The sequence below is a fragment of the Taeniopygia guttata genome, chromosome 9 (genome assembly GCF_048771995.1).
Source record: "Taeniopygia guttata chromosome 9, bTaeGut7.mat, whole genome shotgun sequence".
NCBI lineage: Eukaryota > Metazoa > Chordata > Aves > Passeriformes > Estrildidae > Taeniopygia > Taeniopygia guttata.
In genome coordinates, this window is record NC_133034.1 from 1,876,953 (window position 1) to 1,883,859 (window position 6,907).

General features: G+C 46.8%; 1 long non-coding RNA gene across 1 annotated transcript; it reads right to left on the bottom strand.

Annotated features, from left to right (window-relative positions):
- Positions 1-907: 907 nt before the first annotated feature.
- On the bottom strand, positions 908-6,155 carry LOC140684685 (uncharacterized). Its single transcript, XR_012057326.1, has 2 exons — positions 6,032-6,155; positions 908-5,924 (listed from the first exon to the last, which is right to left on the bottom strand). It is a non-coding gene; the product is annotated as an uncharacterized lncRNA (long non-coding RNA).
- Positions 6,156-6,907: the final 752 nt, after the last annotated feature.

Genomic DNA, 6,907 nt, shown 5'->3' on the forward strand with positions numbered 1-6,907 from the left:
CTGCACTGCCCCTTCTTCCTTGTACATCAGAACTGGGCTTTGAATGCAGAAGTGGAACATTTCTACCTGTGCTGGAAAGGGTAAGGGTTTCCACCACCCCTGGCAGGGAGGCAGCAGGATATTTTTGCCATGTGTCACTCATATTAAAAGTTTGCAATTTCTCCTTGGTCCTTTTGGTACAGTTTTATTATCATATATGGACCTGCATCCTTAATATGCTCTACACCTTCAGATACTGAATTCATCATCCTGAGGTATATAAAAAACCCAAAAAAAACCCCAAAACAAACAAACAAACAAAAAAAAAAAACAAAAACAAAAAAAAAACCCAAAAAAAACCCCAAACTGCACTTTCAAGTCACAAATATGGAAGTTCAGGGACAGATTTTAAAGCCCTTACCCTGGTGATCCACACTCCTGTGGGCAAGAAGCTCCACCCCATAGTCCCAGCAAGATATTGCTTAACAAAGCAATGTGCAGATTCTGCACTTTCAAGATTTCCAGAGAATTGTATGGGGTAGTATTTTGTTTCCCATTTTGTGATAGTTCATTGGAAATTCAAGTACACTTCCTCCAAATTCTGGAGCCTGCTATTCAGGGAATTTTAAGACCAACAAATAAAATTATTTCATGTTCGGTCTTGATGTTGGTTTCCTCAAGAAGTGCAAGAGGAAGTTATTGTAAGGGTGCCATAAATGCTGATTACAGAATGTCCTGTGCCCATGCTTTGAATCCTTATTTGAGAAAAGACAATAGGGGAGGCAAGGTATCCAACAGGATGCAGCTATCTGGTGTGCTGACTTTTTAAACTATGTCCAAAATAAGCCTAAAAAGCGCTCACACAGCACCTACTCCAGCAGTGCCTGCAGAAGCACTTCCCAGGAATGACAATGCTGGTGAAGCTTACTTGCATTGCTAGCATCACAGCAAAATTTACTCCATATAAGCCTTGATGTGACAAACTGGGGACTGGGACCATGCTCATCCTGAGCCCCACAGCCTCATGATTTAATAAAATATCTAGAATTTCTTCTACTAGAAGCATACCACGGAGGTTGGTAGTCAGGAAAGCTTCTCAGTCCATTACCATAATTTAACATAAGATGCACTTTTTTGGGGGATGATTTCCAAACTACTCTCAGGGGGAAAGTCTGTCACTGCTCCAGTGCCTGGCCATCACACGACTCCTGGGTGTCAGACCACTCCATGGCCACTGTCGCTTGTATGACAAGGATAATTAAAGTTTTCTGTCTTTAAAATTCACAGCATGCATGCTTGCTTTAGAGAAATTGCTGTCCTTCACCATGCTTTTGGTGGACTCACCCAGCAGCACTAGTACAGGTGACTTCTGGTTTCTCATGAAAAAAAAACAGGAAAGAGAAGGTTGTCAAAAATGACCAGATATAATATTGGCTTTTGCATTTATGTATCAGCTTCTGCCTGTTGCTAGTGATCGTAAGTATTTAGATATGGTACAAAATATAACTTTTTTTAGCTGTTTGTTAATATAATATAATCTATCATCTTAAGTATGCACTGTATATCTCATAGAAATAATAGTGTAATGAATATGATATCTATGTATCACTTGTATAAACAGTGCTGTGATGAACATATTTTACTACAGACCTTAGGAAAACATAAGATGTTAAAAGGTTTTGTGTAACTAAGGGAACAGGGTAAAACCATCCATGGACCGATCTGTCCCAGTGATAACAGTGACACAGGACAGAGCTCCAGGAGACTGGGGAACAGCTCATTAACTCCTCTTCTCAGAAAGGTGTGAAACAATGGGGATGAAACTATGGGAAGGAATAAAATTTATTGACTTGATCTCAGGGTGTCATACAGATGAGTCTGGATGGGAAACCTAAACACAAAGAGCCCCTGCAACATCAAAAGCTCTCAGGAATGTTTGAATAATGTATAAGCTAATGAATATGCATATAACCCCAGCAATGTAATTGTATATAGAGAACATAATTTTAAGTTTTTTGCTGTGCTCTTTGGCCCTTCATCAAAAGCACTCCAGCTCTGGAAATATTGTCCTTTCTTTATCCTATTATTAAACTTTTAAAAATTGTAAGGAGTGAACTCTGTCTTTTACAAGGTGCAAAAACAAAGTAAAAAAGCAGCATGATCAGATAGATTTTTAGCCCTGCTGTCAGAAGTGTGGCTCCACTCATGCTGTGCACATGGTGCAGGACAGAGCCAGCACTTCCTTGTGAAACTTCAGCAGTGTAACTTGTCAAAGTTGATGCCTTAAGTTTTAGCTTCTATATTTTCCATATTTTGTACTGTATTAGTATGTAACCCTGAGCTTCATATAAAGTATCAGCAGTTCTCCTCACAGCTCAGTCAGACAAAACAATCATTTTCCAGCCCCAGAACCAAGGACTCCACCGCAGCTTCAGGCCCCAAAAGTGCAAACAGCAGAGGATTGAGGAGAGCAGACTGGGAGAATGGGACTGCATCACCTGGAGCTGGAATTGAACAATTAACCCCAATACAGAAATGGACCAAAACTTATAAAAATGTGAAAACTCATGCCCCAGGGTCCATCTTGGGTGTAGCCTCAGCTGGGCTCTTGCGCTGCCCAAGTTGAATCCTTTGAAGGCCTTTTAATAAATCCCTACTTTATTCCTTTAACACTGTCTAGCCTCTGTTCCAGGCAGCCTCTCAAGGCATCAAAGTAACTGGAATAAAATATTTGAACTCTAGGTTATACTGGTTACACCTGTGGGCCAGGATCAAAAATACCCTTCCCTCTTCCCACTGTCCTGCAGAGTGCAGGCTCTGCTGGCCAGGCTGCCTGTGCCCTGCCACAAGCTTGGTGCTTGCAGGCACCAGGAGGGGCTGCTCCCTGTGCTGCTGCAGGGTTCAAGGCTCAGAGGAGAGCTCAGCCTGCAGGGCACTGCTGTGGAACTGCTGGTGGCACACCCTGCCCTGCAGGATGCCCATAGCACCGAGCACTTATGGTACAGCACAGTACCCCAAATTACTCTGGGGACATGCAGCCCATGGGAAACAAGCAGCTGAGGCAGGAGAGAAGTGATGTTTATCCTGCTGAAGGAAAACACATCCAGGATTCTTCTCTGACCTTGTGATTCCAGATAAATAAGGAGTGAGGGCAAATAAAGATGTCACCGGTTGATAAGGCATGTACAGGAATTTCAGACAGTGATTTACACTGACTGGTATGTTTAACTGCAAGACTCCAGTCACAAGCAGAGCATTTGGGAGACAGCACTCCTTCCTCCTAAGGCCACCCTGCCCGTGCCATTTGCTCTGGTTTGCTTTAGAAGTGTTTAAGTGAGGATGTGGGGATCCACACAGAACCACCTCAACACCTCTCAGAATACAGAAGGAACTCAGGTACAACCTTCCTGCATCAGTGGGTGCCTGCTCAAAGTGCCTGGCACCAAGAGGCTTCCAGCCCCAGCCTCGACTGTCCCTAGGCAGGGAGGGTTGTGCTCAGAGCCCAGCCTGGTGCCCCCACTGCCCTCTGCACAGCACAGCTCCCTGCCTGCAGCTGCCCTGCCTGCAAAGCACACCTGCCTTGGAAGCAGCACCCCTCTGCTCCTGTCCCCCCACTCTGCCAGCTCTGCTCTGCCAGACCCGGGGCAGGGTGAGGATGTGCCCTGTGTGCCCCTCAGCAGCTCACACAGAATGGATGCACCTCTTCAGACAGAGCAGGAGGTTCAAATGCAGCCTGGAAAATCAGAAAAACCCCACACTGTCTGCTCTTGGCACTGACTTAAAACTGTCACTTCATTCCCAGCCTGATGAGGAATACAGAGATCTCCCACCCTGCACACGTCTGGGTGACTGCTGCTGCTTTCCCTGTAAATTCACTGCTTTCCCTCCTTGCAAAGCTAAGAGGGAACTTTCTAAAGTCGAGGAAAATGGCAAACATTTTCCATTCCCTGCTCACTTCCTACCCTGTTTCCTTTTCCAGTCGCTGAAGCATAAATGGTGTATCAGAGGAACTTCAGCCTGTTCTTGATGTTTTAAGGTCTTAATGTCTGTCTCTGTCTCACCCACTGCTTTCTGCAAGATTGACCCCAGTTACTTTGAATTTTTATACTGCCAACAATAACCCCACTCCTCTACCACCGTTTGGGTTTGCAGGATTATATTTTTTCACAGTTGTTATAATTATTTTCTTTCACAAGTTTTAATTGCTGCCTGCTTGGCCGATGCTTTCCTGATATATTTTATTTTTAATGCCACAACAATTTTGTCTTTCATGCATTTAACACCTTGTTCCTATAGGTATTACAGCAGCTTTCTGCTCTTTCTTTTCCCATATTTCCCACTTCTAATGAGAAACACTTCAGCCCCCATGCCCACACTCTCTTGCAAGGTGCCTTTCTCACATCTCCAACACTTGGGCTCTTTTGCTCCCATTAGATTCTGAACTCTTGTGACTTGATCCTGTCTCCATGCCACATAACCTTTCCACATGTTATTTTTATGCCTGCCTGGCTGTGATCATGGCTTTGTGAAGCATTGCTGGAGCTGCAGGCTCCTCAGCAATGCCTCCCCTGCCCCTTGCAGCCTCTTGCCCATGCTTTCCCTGCCAGACTGGCTTCCCTGCTTCTTCTTAGCCTAGCTCAGCCTCAGGAAATCCCATTTCCATCTTTTCCAGGCATGGGCAGAATCCCTGCTGCAGTTTCTGTCAATGGCACAGCCAAGCCCCTCTCTGTGGGAAGCAGTGACTCTGCAGGCTCAGGCAGTGCCGTGAGCACTTCATGGCCAGCCCAGGAGCTCGGCACCCTCTGAGCTCCTGCTCTCCTTTGTTTCCCAGCTGTACAGCACATGAGGAGGTACACAAGCTGCAGACCAAGTCCTCTCCTCCTGCTTGTGAGGGCAAAGGCAGCACAGCATTCCCCAGGCACTTGTGTAGGGACAGCCCCAAGGCAAGGGAAGGGGTGGCACAGATTCCATGCTGGCCCTCACCCCCCTGGCTGTGGTGCCTTCAAGAGCCGCTCAGAAATTCACCCTGATTTGGGGGCTGCCATTCCAAGGATGATTTATCTCCTGCCAGGGAGGTGGGTTCTGAATCCACAAGGTGGAGGGAGGCAAGCAGTGATGTGGATCCGTGTGCTGCAGGAAATGTCAGAACACTTGCAGTGCTCAGGGAACAAAGGCTCCCACCAGTCCTCCCAGGACATCTGCAGGACCACAGGGCCCCCAGGGGCAAGGCTTGCCCTCCAAAGGTAGTGCTGTGATTAACTCTCTAATTAAAGAAGGGTGCAGAGCATCTGCCCTTGCAGCCTGCCCAGCTCAGAACACAGGGAACACATCCCTCCCCTCTCCTGCACCCTTTATCACACTTTCAGAGAATTCTAAATGTCACCAAATCTATTTGCTTAGAATTTCCCCATGCCAGAGAAGATGATCAAATAGGTGTTTCTTAACACTTGATGAAATAAAATCTCTGACCAAGCTTGGTTACTCCAGTCTCCAAAGACATCCTTCAGGGTGTCCTTCCACCTGCAAAGGCAGCAGACCCAGTGCAGGAGTGGTCTGTCCTTCAGGGTGCACAACGCCCACTCCCTGGATGCCAGCACCCTGAAATGGGCTGCCCCAGCCCAGGCTCTGCCCCTCCACGTGCCCCTCAATGCCCATGGGGCTGTTCACAGGCACTGTGCTCTCTGCCTCTTCTGGAGCTTTATCCTTCCCTGTGTTTGTGCACAGACAAGACACCAACTGCAAATCCCCAAACCCCACTGCTCTAAATGGGGTTTATGCCTGCCCCCCCCAGCCCACATCTCTGGCATCTTCTTCTTTTCAAATACAACTTCAGAGTCAGATGTGACTGGAGAACCTTTTACACAATGGAGTGCGAAGGGGAAGCTGTGAAGTGAGAAAAGATCTTGCAGAAATGAGGTTCACAAAGGAAGACGACTTCTGCATACCTACAATAACACAGGAAGCAAAGTCTCACTGCTAGATAAGAACAACAAATAACTCTTCACTTTCTCAATGGCCAGCTGAGCTCTAAAAAAAACCTTTTGCCTCTTACCATTTCCCGTTTCCACCGTGGCAGGGTGCATCCCCCACTGACCTCTGGCAGCAGACTTGGCCCTGATTTACTGCAGGGGGTGAAGCCAAGTGTCCCCAAGGGGAAGATGTGTGGCCACTAGCCTTACCATGCCGCAGAAGGATGAGCACCAGAGCCCCTCCATGTGTCTGGCTGGGAGGAGGGAGCTTGCCTGGACAGCATCTTCCTTGGAGGAGAAGTGAAGCTTTTCCCAGGCTGCTTTGAATGCGTTGGCAGAGGGCCACCTGCAGCCACTGGCCCCATTCTGTCACCCCCAGGGCCAGGGCCAGGCTCAGCACACATCCCTGGGCACAGAGCTGCAGGAGGAGGCTGAGCTTTGCAGCCCCATCTGAAAAGGGCTGGCATTGCAAATGGCACAAGGCTCCAGCTGAAAGGTGCTCTGGGTTTAGAGCAGTTGTTACTTCAGCAGCTGCAAACTGAGAGAAACCTTTCCCTACAACTTTCCCTTTCAAACTGAGAGAAGTCTTCCCTACATTTTATTGGTGACTTGTCCAAATCACATTGCAAAGTCCTTCCCAGAGTTCACAATGCTGCAGGGGACAAAAGGTGAGTGTCTAAACACAGAACATGGCAAGAGGTGAGAAAAGAAGGTATGGAATGTGGAAGAGAGTAGCTATAAAATCTGATCTACCTCAGCCTCCCCAAAATACTTGTGACAGTTGAAAAAGATTCAGGCAAAAACTTCAGCTTTTCAAGGAGGCAAAGGAGGCCTGAAAGGGGAGATGAATAAAAGTCACATTTTTTATTTAATATGTCTAAATCAGAGGTAGGAGGTTTGCTCAAAAGTTAAATGGAGAAGAGTAAGCAGGTTATTGTAGTGTGCCACATAGATTTTAA